Raw genomic sequence first — 20,782 nt, 5'->3', positions numbered from 1 at the left:
GCTAATGCTGGCCCTGCCAGAAAATCACTATCTAATCCTGGCTATTCAGATATCCTCTGTAATAAAATTGGTGGAGGAAAAGCATTTCATCTCTGAGCTCTGTAGGGTTTTGTATTATACAATACTTTGAAAAACACAGAAAAATCCCTCTTGTCCACCTTGAGAACTTAAAATGTTAGAAATTGCTTGTAAATAATCAAGTCCAACCTAAAAGACCAGGTAGAAAAATAGCTGGTACAAAGGAGTACAAATTGAAATCAACTGCTGCCAGGGAGTCGAGCAGACAGAGAGTATTAGGTCCATGAACAATCTGCTCAGGATGTTAAAGCAATAGCTTATATTTTGACAGAGAAAACACAGGCACAAAGTAGCAAGCCAGCAACCAGCCTCTCCCAAACACTGCTTAGAAATCCCCTCAAGCAGTAGATTCCTTTACCTAACTTTCTTCAGAAGGGAGTCTCTCCTCTGAAATCAATAATTAACCTTAGAGGCTGGACCAGGTCTCTCCCCACTCCCAGGGGACTGACTGTGCTCTCCTAGCCGCGTCACCACTCTCCCTCCCCCTCAGTAGTTCAGACCCATCTCCTCTCCTTATGGATTCAGCTCTGCCCACTACGGGGGTGGGGGGTGGAGAAGGGGGGGTGGAATGGACATTTTCTCTCATATTCTTTGCTACTCTCCTTGCTTGAGTTGACCATGCTTTCTAGATTTTGTAAAATCTTTTTAGTGGATCAACACCACTAAAAAGGGATTTACATTTATTCTGGGGACACAACTTTTTTTCCTGATTATCAAAGTATGTTAGCTTATTTATTGAAATCTGAAAAATGAAGCACATAAAAGATTAATTTGCATACTACTGTAATGACTTTGCTCTATGTTATTTTTAATCCTCACCTGAGGATATTTTTTCTCATCAGTTTTCAGAGAGAGTAGAGGGAAGGAGAGGGGACAGAGAGGAAGAGAGAGAGAAACATTAATGTGAAAAAGACACATTAACTGGTTGCCTCCTGCAGGTGCCTGGACAAGGGGCCAGGAAGGAACTGGCAACCGAGGTACCTATCCTTGACCAGGAATTGAATCAAGGCTCTCTGATGCACAGGCCGACATTATAACCACTGAGCCAAGGCATGGCTTTGCTCTATATTAAGAACTTGTTCTTATTAAAAAGAACTCCCGCCCTGGCCAGGTGCCATCAGCCTGTGCACCAAAAGGTGATGGGGGTTCCTTCTCCATCAAGGCACAAACCCAGGTTGCGGATTTGATCTGTTTGGGGCTTGTGTGGAAGGCAACTGATCCCTCCCTCCTTCCCTCCTCTTAAAACAAAACAAAAACAGATCAGTGGATAAACCATGCTCTATTTTTTAAATAAAGGACTCCATTGCTCCTTAGCCTACGCTGTGTTCCTTCTGCTTGGCCCATAAGCACCACTCACCAAAAATCACACTAGCCAACCCAAAGGTCTTCCCCTCATCCTCTGGCATCTGACAGTATGAAACTGATATACTTCCTTCATCAGGGCCTCTTTTCTCCCTTGGCTCCTGCCTTCCCTTGTCTCTGAGAGTTCCTCCCTCTGAGCACATTAAGGCTCTGTTCCTTTCTCTGTAGCCACTCCATTTGCTAACCTTTTCACTTCTGCTGTCTACACTGAGATCTTTAAAATCCACATCTGCAATCACAGTTGTTTTTTGTTGCAATCACAGTTTTACTACCTGAAGGTCACCTATGTGGATGTTTGGTTATCACCTAAAAAGAAACCTGGAGCCGAAACCAGTTTGGCTTAGTGGATAGAGCGTTGGCCTGTGGACTGAAAGGTCCCAGGTTCCAGGTTCGATTCTGGTCAAGGGCATGTGTGTTGGTTGCGGGCACAGCCCCAGTGGGGGGCGTGCAGGAGGTAGCTGATCGATGTTTCTCTCTCATAGATGTTTCTAACTCTATTCCTCTCCTTTCCTCTCTCTAAAAAATCAATAAAATATATTTTTTTTAAAAAGAAGAAGAAGAAACCTGGACTCTAGTCCTTAACCCATTACTAACCAAAAGAACCTGGCAAGGCAGGTTAGTCCCCTGGGCCACAATATCACACATAAAATGGAACTCTGAAGGCCAGATCCTTCCTGTATTTTCTGTCATCTTGATGAAAAAGTAAAGCTCAGAAACAAAACAAAACAAAACAAATCATTCAAATCAACATGTGGGTAGAGGGCAGGCAGGAGGTTCCCTGAGCTAAGGCAGGACGATCCTGATTCCGGGGTGAAGGGGCTAGAAGAGAGGACCTGTGGAGTGGGAAGGCACAAAGGGCTGTGCGCCTGCTCAGAGGCCACCCGCCTGGCCAGCATCCTTGGGGAGTCTTCTAGATCAGCCCCTCTCCCTCTTGCCTCAGCCTCTTCTCTCCCAGCTCTATGATGCTCAAATATTTCCCATCTTAAAAAATCCCCTTAACTCCACCTGACAATTTAACATTTGCTATCTCTATATTCCCATGTTCAATTCCACACTGGCTGTCTTCACCCCTTTATTTCTCTTCCACCCTTTGGTTTACCAGTCTGGTTTCTCTTTCCTAATTATTGAATTGCTCTGAAGCCAGGAATGGCCCTTAACTGGTAAATCCAAAAGAGACTTTTTACCCTGGCCAGGAGGCTCCGTAGTTTGGAATGTCACCAAAAGGTTCCAATCAGGGTGGGGCAACCCATTACTGTTTCTCTCTCCCTCCTCTTCCTCTAGAAAAATATCAATAAAAACATATCCTTGGGTGAGGATTAAAAAAAAAAGAGAGAGACTTTTCTGTCTTTATTCTACCTCTCAGTGGAATTCAGCATTCTATTCTAGTCTTTAACCCAGAATTTTATGCCCAGAACATCAGAAAACTGGGTATACTTGGGTCATAGGATCTTATCCCCTAAAGAACTGGTTTCATCAAATTTTGTTTTGGCATTACGCCCTTGGCTTACACTGAAGGATATGTGGGAGAAATTTCATTTGGAATCACATACTTGGAAAAGCTTTTCTTTAAAGAATTTTTTTTTCTTTCATTGAGAAACCTATGTAATAGGATCATATTACTTTTTTTTTTTTTTTAAGTTGCCACACATTGAACAATTATTTTCCTCTCAAACTATGTACCAAATATTCTACTCTAATTGGTATTTTCTGCAGGTTTGACTTTATATCATTTACTATTTGTATTTTCTATATATTTCTTCAAATTCTTTTTAAATGAGATTGACTATACATGAACTTATATAGAGTACACTTATATATTCAATAATCAGAAAGTACAGAAAAACAATATAGAAATATAAGGTTATACTATTCTTAACAAACCTATCAAAATAAAAATAACCTCAACTCAAAATGTGCATGTTATCTAAAGATTACAAAACTCTTCTAGGAGGCAAAAAAGACCTCACTAAATATCCATGATCAGAAAGGCCTAGCATTGTAAAGACATTAATTCTACTTTTATATAAAAAATTTTCAAAATCTGCCTGAAATAAACAAGATATTGATAACAATAAAATTTTTTGAAAAATGAAGGCAATTTTCTATAACCAGATGTTAATATATTATAAAGCCACAATTAATATAATCTAGTACTGTCATTATCACAGAAAATTTAAAACATTATTAAAGTGAATAATGATAAACAACCTAAAAGTAAAACCACAGGGGAATAGTTAAATCTAATAAATAATGATACATCCACTAAATGGAATGCTATGAAGACATTAAAAATCGTGTTTTAATGTATAACATGAAGAAATCTCTTGTTCCATATTAAAAGCACCAAGAACAAAAAAATAATAATTTTCTTTTTAAAAAGGCAGAACAAACAGAATTGAGTAGTCCAGAGCTTCGACTCTCCAGCCAGAGACCTACATTCCAATTCTAGTTCTTTTACTTATTAGCAGTGTGACCTTGAGTGGGGTATGCTACCCCTCTGTGCCTCCATTTCTTTGTGTACAAAACAGGGATAATGTTATCCACCTTATAGGTTGTCATTAAGATTAAATAAAACAATGTGTGCACAGAGCCTAGCAATTGTACTTCTCTGCATTCCCCCATCCCTGAAGGCAATGAATAATGCTAGCTAACCAAAAATATGTTTCAGTTTCCTAGAATTCTAATCGCAAACCCTTGATATATTTTACCCACAAAAATGACTTATTTGATAAACTACTGAATTTCTGTAGGATGAAGACTGCAACCAGTTAATAGAACCTGGTGATTGACCAAATCCAGGAATGGAAGAGAAAACTCAAGAGCAAAACAAACCAACAAAACACCCTCTACTCCCCTCCCCCAAAAAACAAAACAAAACAAAACAAAACAAAACAAAACAAAACAAAAACCACCCAGAACAGCAAGCTTCCCAGGCCGGACTCTTATTAGTTTAGTCTGTCCAGCATATTGCTGCCAGACTAAATCCTGAAATGAGGCACAAAAAACACATGGTTGAGGCTTACAACTTCTCGGCTTTGCTCCCAGACTTCTGTACAATCTGTTCCCATACTTTCTACCCACCCACCCTCACCTCTGGGGCATCTTCCACATCATAGCTGACTCCCCTGTCCCCCACCCTCTCAGCTCAAGTCATCCCCTAAGTCATCGATTTTCAATCTGTGTGCTGTAGCACACTGGTGTGCCACAAGAATTTGTAAAACATGCAATACCTGACACTTTTCCTTTAGGTCATCAAATAAAAAAATGACAAGTCAACACATCATTTGAATGAGTCAAAATTATACCTATTTTTTGTCAGATAGGCAAAAACCACTTTTTTTGATGTGCTGCAGAATTTTAGTAATTAGTTTGTGTGGGCCATGAGATGAAAAAGATTGAAAATTGCTGCCCTAAATCAAATAGTCTTCTCACTGACTTTGACCACTGACTTTAAGTTTGTTTTTACTGTAGTCAATTGTTCTGTGTCTGTGCCTTTCCCCCAAATAGACTTTTAGCTTAATGGTAAGGGCAGGAACTATGTCTTTTATTTCTGCAGCTATGAATACTAAAGTGTTAGGTAAACAGCAGACACTCAATATTGGTGCCACTGTCATATGAAACATGCACAAATGAAACATGCACATGACAAGAGCAGAAAGAACACATGGGAAAACAAACATTGTGTGTTAAGTAGAAGCTTAATTACATGAGCTTATTTTCTTTTTTGCTATGTTTATATCATTTCTTAAACAGAAAAAGAAGTCCTAACACAAACATAGGTTAGATTTAAAAAAAAAAAAAAATCCTGCCTTACACGGTTTGGCTCAATTGTTTCTATTTTTCTGTCCCTCTTCCCTGCCTCTCTCTGAAATCAATTAAAAAAAACAAATAAGCCGAAACCGGTTTGGCTCAGTGGATAGAGCGTCGGTCTGCGGACTAAAAGGTCCCAGGTTCGATTCCGGTCAAGGGCATGTACATTGGTTGCGGGCACATCCCCGGTAGGGGGTGTGCAAGAGACAGCTGGCTGATGTTTCTCTCTCATCGACGTTTCTAGCTCTCTATCCCTCTCCCTCCTCTCTGTGAAAAATCAATAAAAAATATATAAAAAAATAAAAAATAAAATAAAAAAACAAAAAATAAAATAAAAAAACAAATAAAATAAAAATCCTGCCACATAAAAATAAAAGCTAATTGTGAATACACTAATTTTTTAAGACATTAAGATGCAGTGATTCTAAAGGTGCCTGATGCTAGTTACAGATATGAATTTCCCTTTTAATTACTTGGTGCTGTAGTGGAGGTCCTAACTGCAAGGGCTTGGTTCTCAGGAAGCTCAGCTGGCCGGGAGACAGATAAAACAAGTGGCAGCTATCCAGTGTGATGCCTGCTGTAACAGAGGTTAACAGACTTCCCACACCCTGGCACAAAGAATGGCTTCAATGAGTGAAGGAGGGCTTTACGGAGAGAATTATTAAAGCTGGATCTTCGGATTCGGAGCCGGCCACCAACCTGCCAGGCAGCTCTAGTGGTCGCGGCCACCTAAGTGGCCATCCCCAACAAAAAAATAAAAAAATTAAAATTAAAATTAAAATTAAAAAAAAAAAATCTGGATTTTCAAGGGTGAGAGGATCCTGCCAGGCAAACTACAGTAAGAGATAACCAAATGGAAATGTACTAAACCATCTCAAAGTTATTATTGTAAACCTGGTTACAGAGGCCATGTTCTAGCTCCTCATTAGGATAGCCTGTTTATTTCATTTATTGAACATTTTAAACAAAAGACAAAACTTACTGGAGATGGTATGCCATAGTACCAACTGGAGGCTGCCTCCCACACATGCTGTCCCTCTCTACTTTCCACAGCCGAGATGACACTTTTGCTGGCACACAGCAACCTAACGTCTCACTTTTTTTTGTTCTCTCTCTCAAGGGTGACCACCAAATCCCTCCTTGCCCTGCTCCAGGCCGTATCCCAGTTATTCTGTCTTTGGAGCAGTTCCAGTTTTTCATTACTGGAAATAGGGAATCTGTGGTAAATCCATCATCTTGAATGAATTCTATAAAATGGAATAAATTACACAGAGAATTATGGATTTTGGGGCACATTCTACCTAAGCAGTGTTTCCCAAAACTGGTTGTTAACAAAATCACCTAGTGAACTTTAAAATACATAGATCCCAGAGATTCTGATTCAGTAGCTCTGGTATGGAAGAGATCTTTAAAGAAAAAAGAAAAAAATAAGTAAATAATATATATATACAATTTTTAAAATTAATTTCTTTATTAAGGTACCACATATTTGTCCTCAACCCCCCATTCCAAACCCCCCCCCCAATATATATATAATTTTAGAGAGGAAGGGAGGAGATAGAAACATCAATGATGAGAGAGAATCATCGATTGGCTGTCTCCTGCATGTCCCCTACAGGGGATCGAGACACAACCTGGGCATGTGCCCTGACTGGGAATCAAACCGTGACCTTCTGGTTCCTAGGTAGGTGCTCAACCACTGAACCATGCCAGCCAGGCTGGATGAGACTTTTTAAAAAAGTCCTCAAGAGATTCTTCTTCTTCTTCTTTTTTTTTTTTTTTTTTTAATATATTTTATTGATTTTGTACAGAGAGGAAGGGAGAGAGATAGAGAGTTAGAAACATCAATGAGAAAGAGTCATTGATCAGCTGCCTCCTGCACACCCCCTACTGGGGATATGCCCGCAACCAACGTACATGCCCTTGACCGGAATCGAACCCGGGACCCTTCAGTCCCCAAGCCGACGCTCTATCCATTGAGCCAAACCGGTTTCGGCCTCAAGAGATTCTGATATAGAATCTCTGCCAACTATGGCTTGGAAGTGACTGGCCTAGAATATAATAGTTATTCATCCTAAATACAGGTCCTCAAAATCCAAGCTACTCAAATACACACCGTCTTCTAATATGAGAATGTTTGATTCATTCTTTAATACAAAGAACCGCTTTATTTATTTAGACAAATAAATGATTCCTACATAAGCAATAATAAAATGTATAATTTAATAAGGAAGTTCTAAGGTTTAACCTCTGTTATGTGTACCATCAGTATCAAAAGATCTCTCTAGATTGTATAAGACAAGATCAATGCACGACAGAAGGTAAAAAAGAAAAAGAGCCGGGACCGGTTTGGCTCAGTGGATAGAGCATCGGCCTGCGGACTGAAAGGTCCCGGGTTCGATTCCGGTCAAGGGCATGTACCTTGGTTGTGGGCACGTACCTTGGTTGCGGGCCCATCCCCAGTAGGGGGTGTGCAAGAGGCAGCTGATCGATGATTCTCTCTCATCGATGTTTCTCTCTATCCCTCTCTCTTCCTCTCTGTGAAAAATCAATAAAATATATATATTTAGCCGAAGCCAGTTTGGGCGTCAGCCTGCGGACTGAAAGGTCCCAGGTTTGATTGCGGTCAAGGGCATGTACCTTGGTTGCGGGCACATCCCCAGTAGGGGTTGTGCAAGAGGCAGCCAATCGATGTTTCTCTCTTATTGATGTTTCTAACTCTCTATCCTATCTCTTCCTCTCTGTAAAAAATCAATAAAATATATTAAAAAATACATATATATATATATATATTAAATTCTGACAAATACAGACAAAAAACCGAATGTGTGCCAGTGAACAGGTGTACTATACTTGAGAGCAGTAAAGTACAATCTCCATGTTTTTCTAAAGATATACATTGATATGTTTCTCTGTTAAAAGATCTAAAAAACTGAATGCATCCTATCTAATAAAAGAGTAGCCGAAACCAGTTTGGCTCAATGGATAGAGCGTCAGCCTGCGGACTGAAAAGTCCGGGGTTCGATTCCGGTCAAGGGCATGTACCTTGGTTCTGGGCACGTACCTTGGTTGTGGGCACATCCCCAGTAGGGGGTATGCAAGAGGCAGCTGATGGATGATTCTCTCATCGATGTTTCTGACTCTCTATCCCTCTCTCTTCCTCTCTGAAAAATCAACAAAAATATATTTAAAAAAAGAAAAAGAGTAATATGCAAATTAACCACCACTCTGCTACACCCAGAAGCCATGCCCACCAGCCAATCAGGAGTGAGTATGCAAATTAACCCAACCAAAATGGCTGCAGTTATGGAGTATACAGGAGATTCTGCTCAAGACTACAAAGTTTCAATTATAGAAGATAAATAAATCCCAGATACCAGGGCCTCCACTTGGGTCGCCATGGGGCATGGCCGGCTTGCAAACCACCAGAGGCCCCTCACCCAGGCCTCTCCACGCCCCAAGAGAACCCCCTCCCTGATCTGGGACACTCTTCAGGGCAAACCAGCTGGCCCCCACCTATGTACCAGGCCTCTATCCTATCTAATAAGAGTAATATGCAAATTGACCAACACACAAGATGGCTGCCCCTATGTGGTCAAAGATCCTGCCCCTATGTGGACACAAGATGGCTGCCACAAGATGGCCAGCAGGGGAGTTGGGAGGGACCAGGCTTGTAAGGGAGGGCAGTTGGGGGCGATCAAGCCTGCAGGGGAGGGAAGTTAGAGGTGACCAAGCCAGCAGAGGAGGGAAGTTGGGGGTGACTGGGTCTGCAGGGAAGAGTAGTTGGGGGAGACTTAGGCCTGCAGGGGAGGGCAGTTGGGGGCAAACAGGCTGTCAGGGGAGCAGTAAGGCATCAATCAGGCTGTCAGGGGAGTGGTTCAGGGGTGATCAGGCTGTTAGGCAGAAGTAGTTAGGGGCAATCAGGAAGGCAGGCAGGCGAGCAGTTGGGAGCCAGCAGTACTGGATTGTGAGAAGGATCCCATATTGAAGAGGGTATAGGCTGGGCTGAAGGACACACACTCTCCTACACAAATTTTGTGCACCAGGCTTCTAGTATAAGATAATTAGCTACAGAAGTAAATGGAAGATATTCTATGAAACTTAGAAACTAATTAGAGCCAGTCTAAGGAAGAACAAAAAAAAAAAGACAGATGCACTGTTGTATACCAAGACATTAGGTAAATCACTTTGCCTCTTAGCTTTCTGCAAAATGAGGGGATTCCAGATGACTTAAAATTTCTCCTGGCTTTTAACATTCTCCACTTTTTTAGGTTATCAATTAGGTTCATCCTTATAGGTAAGAAGGGAACAAGTATGACCAGTTTCCAGCTGAAAGAAACCAAACAAGAAATTTCAACAACTGCATATGGTAAAGTTGTACATCAGAGTGGAGCAAAAGGTGGTTCTCTAGCTTTGCAGCATCTTTGTTTGTAACCCAGAAATCAAGCAGAAGTCTCTGAAGCCTATTTAGATGAAGATGGCTAATGCACACCACTCTAACCAGGTAGCATTTACATCTAAAAGTCCAAGAAATTTAAAGGGAAATCCCTGTGTTTGGCAAAAATAACACAAACATAAGTTACAATCTATCAGACTGGCTCTTTCCTCCCTCTATAGAATATATTTTATACTATAAAGGCTTCTCAAAGTTAGGGTGTAATTACTATTTATATAACTCCCACACTCTCCACTGCACAGAACATTAAGATATCTGCTTTTTTCTTCAAAAGCCCGCATCCATCTAGAACCTTTTAGGACTCTATTTCCTCCTTTCTTGTTAGGAAAGCTAGTGTATCATCTATCTCTTTTTAAAATAAGAAATAGAGAATTTAATTTCAGTGCAACAAATGCTTAGAGCTATAGCTATATACTTGATAGGATAAACTACTTAGCCACTAGCTAAGATGTACACTTATCTAGTAATCACTAAATAAGCAAATATCTACTACTAAGAGTTAAAAAAAGACATTTAAAAATCTATGCCCTCAAATTTATAATTAAGTTAGCTCTCACTCAAAGTCAATTTACTCTTATGTTAGAAATAATTCAAACAATGGGGAATAAGAGAGAAATATTAGAGGCAAAAAGCCAAAGGATTGTTGTCCTTAAATGAACTGGCTAACATCTAGCAATAAGGAAGTATCTTCCTAGTAATTTGAAGTCAGAAAGCTTCAATATTTCTTCCTATTGTACTGGGTTCCTTTTTCCTTTTAAAAATTATACAATACAGATTGTATAAAAGAAAAACTGGTTTGCCGAAACCGGTTTGGCTCAGTGGTAGAGCGTCGGTCTGCGGACTGAAGGGTCCCAGGTTCGATTCCGGTCAAGGGCATGTACATTGGTTGTGGGCACATCCCCGGTAGGGGGTGTGCAGGAGGCAGCTGGTCGATGTTTCTCCCTCATCGACATTTCTATCTCTCTATCTCTCTCCCTTCCTCTCTGTAAAATAACAATAAAATATATTTAAAAAGAAAAAGAAAAAAAAGAAAGAAAAACTGGTTTGTTGCCATTCACATGGAAATGGGTGAAATAGGTGAAGTATAAATTTATTTTCTTTTAAAAAGAATCTAGCCCTAGCTGTTTTGCTCAGTGGATACAATATCAGTCTGTAGACTAAAGGGTCCTGGATTCGATATCAGTCAAGGGCACATGCCCGGGTTCCAGGGTCAATCCCCAGTAGGAGGCAAGCAGATTCTCTCTCATTGTTTGATGTTTCTTTCTCTCTCTCCCTCTCTGAAATCATTAAAAACATTTAAATAAATAAAAATAAAATAATACTGTCAACAATAAATAAAAATAAAGAGAATCTCACTATTACACACACACACACACACACACACACATATATATATATATCTTCATTGAAGAGAGCTGGGGAAATTGTACCTAAATAACTTGGAAATTATTAGAGATTATAAGATTAAGGACTAAAGAATTATACATAAGCACTGTATTGTAATTAATAAAGTTGTTTCCCATGGAGTTCAGGTTAACAATTCTGATACCAATATACATGTATACTGGGTTTGAGCAAACTAACAAATAGATGAGAAATATTGGTAAAAGAAGAATTAAAATTAAAAATTAAAAAAAAAAAGTATACCATGAACTCTTCTTTTGTGATGTACCAAATACAAGAGGAGCTGACATAACTCAGTTGAGTGTTGACCTATGAACCAGGAGTTCACAATTTGATTCCAAGTCAGGGCACATATCTTGAGTTTTGAGCTCCATTCCTAGTAGGGTGTGCAGCAGGCAACCAATCAATGATTCTCTCTCATCATTGGTGTTTCTTTCTCTCTCCCTTCCTCTCTGAAATCAATAAAAATATCCCTTCCTGCCGAAACTGGTTTGGCTCAGCGGTAGAGCGTCGGCCTGCGGACTAAAAGGTCCAGGGTTCGATTCCGGTCAAGGGCATGTACGTTGGTTGCAGGCACATCCCCTGTATGGGGTGTGCAAGAGGCAGTTGGTCGATGTTTCTCTCTCTCTCATCAACGTTTCTAGCTCTCTATCTCCCTTCCTCTCCGTAAAAAATCAATTAAAAATATTTTTAAAAATATGTTTTTAAAAAATATCCCTTCCTCTATGTAAAAAAAATCAAAATCTATTAAAAAATATATTTAAAAATAACAGCGAAAAACACACATAGGAGGAAATCATAGTCTAGCTCTTTCCTTATGCTAGATATATAGCTCTTTCATTCTGCTATATATCTAATATATATATATATTTTTAAAAAATATATATATATATATTTTATTGATTTTGTACAGAGAGGAAGGGAGAGAGATAGAGTTAGAAACATCGATGAGAGTCATCGATCAGCTGCCTCTTGCACACCCCCTACTGGGGATGTGCCCGCAACCAAGGTATATGCCCTTGACCGGAATCGAACCCGGCACCCTTCAGTCCCCAAGCCGACGCTCTATCCATTGAGCCAAACTGGTTTCAGCTAATATATTTTTTTGCTTTTGCACTTGATCTTCCCTCTCTGCATATATAGTATTCCCTTTTGAATCTACTGAATTAATTTTACTCTCCTCCCCCCAAAAAACAACTACAAAACCAAAAGCGTGGCTCTTCCAATGAAAACCCAGGCTTTCAATTTGCATCAGCTAAAAGTTTATAGATTAATTCAGCTAGCAATGTATATTTTGGTTCTCAGCTATAATTATCCTCCCCCAAACAAGAAAAAACAAAACAAAAATACAGTAATAGGAGAAAACTCAGGTAAGTCAGAATATAAACCTATAGGTTTTATATAAGCATTCTGATTTATATCCATAGTCCCCTCCCAATATATACAGGGTGTCCCCCAAAAATGTACACACACTTGAATATTAATTCCAATGGGTTAAATCGGAAAAGAAAGAAACATCGAGTGAGGTATCAGAAAAAAAGTGTGTACATTTTGGGGGGACAACCTGTATATAAACACATATTTACTCTCATATGAGAGAACAGTGTGCATACTATTTGGTATTCTGTTTTATGTATTTCTTTTTCTTTTTAAAAATATATTTTTATTGATTTCAGAGAGGAAGAGGGAGGGAGAGATAGAAACATCCATGATGAGAATCACTAATTGGCTGCCACCTGCAAGTCCCCCACTGGAGATAGAGTCCACAACCCCAGTAAGTGCCCTTGACTGGAATCAAACCTGGGTCCTTTGATTTCACAGGCTAACACTTTATCCACTGAGTCAAACCAGCTAGGGCTGCTTTATGTATTTCTACACATAATATATCTACGCATGATATGATGATTGTATCACAACCTATTATAGGGTTTTTCTTTTATTACTTAACAATTTCTTTTTTTGTATTGCATTAAAAAAAAAATGATCGAAAAATTACAAGTGTTCAATAAGTACTGCAGATATCTAAATAACTGGGTTGATCCAACTCACATCATTTCAAAGAAAGTCACACTTTTGTATGCCTAGAACCAATTAGGTTCAAATATAAAACCTGTTATTCAAAGAGTAGGCATTATTAATATACAAAGAGTAGGCATGTAATTTTAAAAAAATATCGAACCTGGGATCCTTCAGTCCGCAGTCCAATGCTCTATCCACTGAGCCAAACCAGTTTTGACTAGATCATGTAATTTTAAAGTACCACTTACATTAAGAGGAGCATAAGTAACATTAGCAACACACATAAAACAGTTAAGAATAGATGCTTTTGAATAATCGTAGGAATTGCAAGGTCCATAGCTCAGAATTTAGATATTTTATTATGATTTTACTTATTAAAGTGGGGGGGGGAATCTATATAAATTGTTAATTATGCTTGAGTTAACCTGTTATGTTTTCAAAGTTGTTTTATATAATTTACTTTATAGTTTTAGACCTGATTTTGTTCATTGCGTCCTCTTTTCTTTTGACAATATTTCTAACTTGGTCTAGCTATCCAGAACTGCCTGTTAATTGTGCTGAGCTCTTGTGTATGTTGCACATGTGTAGGAACATGCATGCAAGCAAACAAGCACCATTTAATACAATTTAACACCTATATTTCACAGGATACTACAGGGAATAAAATTAAGGAGCTGGATGATAGAGCTGTTCTATAACTCAAAAGTATTGCTTCTCAAAGGCACTACTTTCTACTGTAGTGCCTATACAAAGAACACTTCCCACTACCAGGCATTCATGCCCCATTTTGATAACCTGTGTAATCTTAGACAAGTCTTATAGAGTGCATATTCTGTTCCTAAAATATGTATTTATTTCAATGTAAAAAATATTTTAATTATTTACCAGTTAAATTACTCAACTCACTGCCCCCTCAATGAGCACAACTAAAGCTCCAAGAAGATGGTCATGCTGCCGAAACCAGTTTGGCTCAATGGATAGAGCGTCGGCTTGGGGACTGAAGGGACCCAAGTTCGATTCCGGTCAAGGGCATGTACCGTGGTTGCGGGCATATCCCCAGTAGGGGGTGTGCAAGAGGCAGCTGATCGATGACTCTCTCTCATCGATGTTTCTAACTCTCTCTCTCCCTTCCACTCTGTACAAAATCAATAAAATATATTTTTTAAAAAAAAGATGGTCATGCTTATCTTGTGGCTTCAAGTACCTAGGAATCATATCACTTTGTACCCTAAGGGCATTTATATCCATTTGAGAAACAGGGATTAAACTAGCCACAGCACTTGAAAGTAATCAACATGTTTCTACAACCCCATTCTCCAAACTACTTAGTCTAGTTTTCTCAACAACTTTTCAAATCAGGATTGTTTTTCTTTTCAGCAGTTCATTAGTGTGTATTTTGTATCAACACTTCTAAAGGAACCTGTAGAGTGCAAGTTATTTCTGGACAACAGGAAGCCAGCACAAAGACCTTGTCCTTCCCAGCTGATGAATGTACCAAGATGCCCACTTAGGAAACAGATCTGAAGAACAGCAGAGCTTTCATTCCTGTTCCCTTCCTCCTCTCTATATACTTCAAGCGTGGTTTGTAAGAAAAATCTTAGTGGTTACTTAGATGATTTACATGTTTATCTAATCTCAGCATTTGTTATTTCCACCTCTACACTCCTTTTTGCCATTACATAAGTGAAATTAAGCAATTTTCACATTTTCTAGGGGATAAGAAAGAAGTGTTTTCTAGTAACCTGAGAAGATAAAATTTCACACTCAGCACCTTACCTTTTGATGTTTATGAGATCCAAAGCTTAGTAGATCCTGAAATTTATGAGAAGCCTGTTTCAAGTTCCCTCTGATGTCTATTATATTTTATAGCAGAAAGTGGAGGCCACAATAAATTTTAAGTGGCCCTTCCAAATTTTAAGAAAAAAAAATTGATAATGACTATAACCAACACTCCAATGCATGGATCATTAGCTAGGCCAGGGGTTGGCAAACCGCGGTTCGCGAGCTACATGCAGCTCTTTGGCCCCTTGAGTGTGGCTCTTCCAAAAAATACCATGGCCTGGGCAAGTCTATTTTGAAGAAGTGGCGTTAGAAGAAGTTTAAGTTGAAAAAATTTGGCTCTCAAAAGAAATTTCAATCGTTGTACTGTTGATAATTTGGCTCTGTTGACTAATGAGTTTGCCGCCCACTGAGCTAGGCTAACTCAATTAGGACCACTTTTATCCAGGATACCAAATTCCCCAAGAACAGGATTCCATCTGTTTGTTCTTCTTCAAAACCACAAATTTCTGCAACAGACTTTTGAATTCGTTTACCAAGACTTCAACTAACATTGTCAAAAAATATACATTCCAAAGTTTTCTACAGCAAAGCAGCCACCATTTCCTGTTTTGTTTTTCTTTTATGTACAGTCCCAAAATGGTACTTAATGTTTTACCACATTCTCAACTCTGAGAATAACCTCTGTAATATGTTATCCTCTCACATATGAGGGCTGTAGGCATGGAAAGGTTAAGTAGCTGCCCAGTGTCATCCAGCTAGTATATGGCAGTGCAGAGTTTCAAGCTGAAGACTGTGACCATAAAGCCTGTATGCCCTCCGTCACTCACCCTCCTGCATCTCCTATATCCAAGAATGGTCCAGCAAATCCTCCAACCCAAGGAGGGTTTTATTACTTCTATTTTTAAGACCAAGAAATGAAGTATACCTCTCCGTGGCTGCAAAGTCAGTTTGAAGAGGAAAAACAGAATCCAGCTCTCAAGCCCTTGGTCAGCAGTCTGTCCACTAGCGCATCTTGTTCTCTGGCCCCAGGTCCATGACCATTCTAAAACAGAAGCACAAATCATTTTTAAGAACACTAAATACTAGTTCACACAAATGCACATATAATATGAAAAACAAACTTAGGACAAGATGAAGACTGATAAAATATGCCATCTTATTAATTGGGCCATTCCATAAATATCTTAATTAAGCCAATAATAAAAACACTCTGGTGGTTTTTTTTAGACATTTGCTAAATAATTGATGTTTCTATCTCTCTCCCTCTCCCTTTCTTTTTGAAATCAATAAAAATATATTTTAAAAAAAGCTTCAGGCAGTGATAGAGTGGAACTTACCTCCAAGGGGAAGACAGTTGGGGGGACTCCCAAGTGAAATAAAATAGCTAAATTTGAATTAAGAGTTTTCAAAGAATTTAGCATAAGAGGTATAATCAAGAGGGAATCCAACTCATAATTAACTAAAGCCCACAAAACTAGGCTGATATCTTTCTTAGATGAACCTGAAGAAAAGTCTTCTCTCTTAAAACATAGAGGATTAGTATATTTAGTTTAAGAAACTTTTGTATTGGAGTCTATATACTGTCAAAGGGAATGAGAATTTATGCCCCTGAATATTCTAAGGGCAACAAAAAATGAAGACTGTGTGGGGGAAAAATCACTGTCCTTGGGGTGTATGTTAGCAGTCTATATGCTATACCACATTTTTGCACCCAAATACTAATCACTGAGAAAATGCACAAAAATACTGGGCTGGTGTAGCTCAGCGGTTAGAGTGCCAGCCTGTGCACCAAAGGGTTGCAGGATCCATCTCCAGCACCAGTCTGGATGTGGGCAACCAATTCATACGTCTCTCTCACATCAATGTTTCTCTCTCTCTCCCCCTCTCCCTAAAAAATCAATGGAGGCCAAAACCGGTTTGGCTCAGTGGTAGAGCATTGGTCTGTGGACCGAAAGGTCCCAGGTTCGATTCCGGTTAGGGGCATGTACATTGGTTGCAGGCAATCCCCGGTAGGGGGTGTGCAAGAGGCAGCTGGTCGATGTTTCTCTCTCATCGACGTTTCTAGCTCTCTCTCTCCCTTCCTTTCTGTAAAAATCAATAAAATATATTTTTAAAAAAACCATAACTAAAAAAAAAAATCAGTGGAGGAAAAATACCATGTGAGGACTAACAACAACAAAGTACTGCCAGGGAAGGTGAAGTTTAGGGATGTTTGAAATATGGCACGCCAAATTCTATATATATAATTATGATCCATGGTCTGCAAAGTCATCATTACTTGCCATTATTACTTCTTAAACCTGTATGCTCTTTCTCAAATACCAATTTATGACAATTCTTAGTTGTTTGAAGGAGGACCTAATTTTTGGCAAAAGAGCCTGAAGTCATCTGGACCCGAGATAGGTAAATAAGGTAGATAAATGGTCAACTGGTTTCTGGTTTTAAAAAATGTAATGGAGCTATAAAGTACATAGATGATATGGAGTGAATTTAATACCAGCAACATCCCTGAAGTAAAAAAAAGAAAAAAGAAAAAAAAAGACCAGTCTCTAGAGGTGAATTTCTGTCAGCAGGCAACATGATGCAAGGAAGGCTCAGCCACAGGATTCCTCCTCAGGGCACTTGCCAGCCACAGGTGGCCTCCACAACTCACAAAGGAACTCCCAAGCCTCTCACATGTCTTAGGTGGGTGTCCTCATTTTTGCGTGTTCTCTACAGCAAAGTCCTAAAGACCTTAGAATTTGAATGCATCTTAAGGATAACTTTTACAGCTCCTAAATTGTATGTTGGTTGAACAAATCTCTAAGGTGACTTTTACAACTACTTTTAAATAAGCAGCATTTTCCTACGTGGACAAACAGTTCTGTTGTAATCTTCCTCATACCACTGATTTAAATAAGTTCCTTTGGGTAACCTTATATCCTCAATTTATCTTCTCTGTAGATCTACTTTTCCAATAAAAGCCACGTATGAATCCTGGCATTTGGGAAATCTCAAAGGATAGCAACTCTGTGGATAAGCTCTCTATCATTAAAACAGTATAAATTATGTGTAAGATTTAGAAGTGAATGACTGCATATCGCACAACGGAATCAAGAAGCAAAATATGGTTGTGGAGCACAATGCTAAGGGGGGGGGGGGGGAAGCTTTACTCCTGGCTCAATTACAGACCTGCTGGATTTTAATTTTTAATGCACGTGGAGCTTATTTAATAAGTAAAACATGCCACCTGACATCCATAATTTCAAAAGGAAAATAATACCCAAAATCACAAGAGTGCAAAAAGTTACACTAATATATTAGTCCAAAAAATGGACTAATATATTAGACAATTAAGTGTGGTTCTATTCGTAAACTTGACACTCCATCGATGCTACTACATTTAGTTAGTGCAATTTTATTCTGGAGGAGGGGAAAGGAACATTTTGTAGGATTCAAAAAGGGATGTTGAAAGACTCCCCTATGGAGGCACATGTTTAAATTTCCTCATACACTTAATGCAACTTTTCTTTAAAAAAAGAAAAAGAAAAGAAAAAGTTAATCAGACTTCTTTCTCTCCAAATCAGGCGGAGTTATTCCATCAACTGCCGGACCATACTATATTAAGACACTAGTATATTTGAGGAAGGAGCAAAAAGGTAATTCAACAGAAAGCTTTTTTTTTTTCTTTTTTTTTTACGATGCAAGACGGCTTAAGGACAGAGTAAATGTAATATCCGTGCCCGGTTTGACTTCTTTTGCAGCCTATAGGGCAGTGGAACGAACTTCACTAGTTGGTCTAAATTCGGAAGAAAGCATGAAGAATATGTACGGAAATGTTTACTTAATTCTGAACTCAGGGCTACAGGAAGTCTGCTACTAAAGAGTAGTTACATTAGGCGTGGATATTTATAAACCAACTGCAGCTAGTGTGACCCAAGATTCAGTTACAACACCAACCCTCAGATTTCAGCGTTATGGGCAAATTACCAGTGAAGTCAAAATAATTCATTCTGCCGTACTGGAAGCTTTTAGATCGATCGGCTTGCCGGATCCACAACTGCTTTCCCCTCGTACTAAGAGAACCAAGTACTCAACACTGTACTAAGTTGGCGTCAGGGCATTTTATAAAGCGCGAGGGAAACTTCAAGGGGTCGCCTGCCCCCAAGGTGGCCAGCCCGTAACCCAACAACTCGGGAATGTGTCCTATCAACTTGAGATCAGTTTCGATCCCTTTGGGATCTCTGAGCGCACAAAAATCAGGCTATCACTCACTTGCCAGGGAAGCCCGACCCTGGCTCCAGAAAAAAAAACACACAACTATTTGGTTCGGAACTCCTGTCTTTTTCCGCCCACCGCGGGGGGCCGCATCGGCAGGGCTCGGCACAGAGCCCGGGCGCTTAGGTTAGGGGCGCAGAGGGGCCCGGCGGGGGCGGCGAGCGCGCGTCCCCCCGCCCGCCCGGGCGGCGTCGAGGCGCGAGTAGCTCAGCCAGCCTTGCAGAGGGAGCTCTCGGCAGCTCTTGGGGTCCCTCTGCTCGCAGCAGCGCCGCCTGCGCCACTCGGTGGAGACGGAGACCAGCGGCGGCGACGCGCGGACTGGCAGCGCCCGCCGAGCAGCCGAGCAGGGCAGCCGGGTAAGGTTCCAGGGACCGGGCGGGCTGGAGGATGGGCAGCCCGAGAGGCGTTGGCCGGGGCCCCGGCACCCATCCTGGCACGGGGGGACCCGGCGGCTGCGCGCGAGGCGGCGGAGTTAGGACCCCCGTGAGAAAAGCGGGCGGCGGAAGCCGAGGCGGCACGGAGATGGCCCGTCGGCTGAAGGCTCTCCGCGCCTCGGGAGTGGCGGAGGGCAGAGGGCGGGCCGCGGCCGAGTGATCGGTCGAGCCAAGAAGCCGGTCTCGAGGGCAGAGACAAAGGAAGGAAAATGGAGTCGCCGGCGCGCGGGCCTCTGTCACCGGCGCCGCCGGAGGCCTAGCGCGCCGCCAGGAGGGAGGCCTAGCGGGCGGGTGTGTGTTGGGGGGGGAAGGGCCGGCCGGGCTGTGGCGGCGACGGGCAATGGCGGCGGCCGCGCCGCAGCAGGGACGGTAGAGGGAGACAAACACCCCCCGGCGGCGGCGCTGGCGCCGGGCTGCAGCCAGCGCCGACCGGAGCGGCCCCATCGTGACACCTAGAGGCGGCCCGCGAAACCTCCTCCACCCGGGGCCCCCTTACCTCCGCGCCACACCCCCCGCAGCGCCCGCTCCGCCGCCGCTCCGCCGCTCCGGCCACCTGGCGGCCCTGGCTAGTTCCGCGCACCCGCACCGGCCACCGCGCCGCCGCTGCCGCCAAAGAAGCAGCTCCGCGCACGGTTTAATCGCTCCACGGGCTCGGACACAAAATGGCGGCAGCGTGGTGCAGTGCGCCTGCGTCGGCGCTGCCGGGGCCGCGGGTGCTGATAAGGGAAGGGACGGGTGGGGGGGCCGGCCGGGCGGCGAGTGGAGGGCGGGGGAGGAAAGGTGAGGGGAGGGGTTGGCGCGGGGCAGCATGGGAGGCGGCCCCGGGCGCCAACTTTCAAAAGCGGGCGCGATGGCGTAACGGGACGCGCCGCGAGTCACGTCACGCCGCACGCGCCCTCCCGCGCTCTCGCCCGGTCGCGCGTGGGCTCCGCGGGCGCCGCGAAGTCCGGGCTCCCGGACTGGGTGGGGTTTCTTGGGCGGAGGTCACCGCCTCTGGGCGGTCCGGGATCGCGGGGCCTCTTCGCCTAAGTTCCTTAGCGGTAGATTCTCGCCCGGATTTCGTAAAGGGGGTGAGGGTGTGGGGAAGAAGCCCGCGCGGGGGTTAGGTGGTGGGTCTGAGGCGTTTCTCGGGGCAGGCCCCGCCCCAGGCTCCACCCTAGCCTCGCCGGATCCGCCCTCC

The 20,782-nt window shown here is 41.9% G+C and overlaps 1 protein-coding gene across 4 annotated transcripts in view; it reads right to left on the bottom strand.

Moving 5' to 3' along the window:
• CTCF (CCCTC-binding factor) overlaps positions 1-20,327 on the bottom strand; it is a 42,503-nt gene extending 22,176 nt beyond the window's left edge. Inside the window, exons 1-2 of one of the 4 annotated variants that reach the window (XM_084861036.1) lie at positions 20,099-20,327; positions 15,837-15,953 (exon numbers count right to left, since the gene is read on the bottom strand). The gene's annotated coding sequence lies outside the window, so the exon portion shown is untranslated. The remainder of the gene's footprint in view (positions 1-15,836; positions 15,954-20,098) is intronic. The other 3 variants (XM_084861037.1, XM_084861034.1, XM_084861035.1) reach the window with 3 other exon arrangements.
• Positions 20,328-20,782: the final 455 nt, after the last annotated feature.

This window comes from Pipistrellus hanaki (assembly GCF_964339955.1).
Source record: "Pipistrellus hanaki genome assembly, chromosome: 15".
NCBI lineage: Eukaryota > Metazoa > Chordata > Mammalia > Chiroptera > Vespertilionidae > Pipistrellus > Pipistrellus hanaki.
The sequence above is the reverse complement of the archived record's forward strand: the minus strand, read 5'-3'. Positions and strand labels throughout refer to the sequence as shown.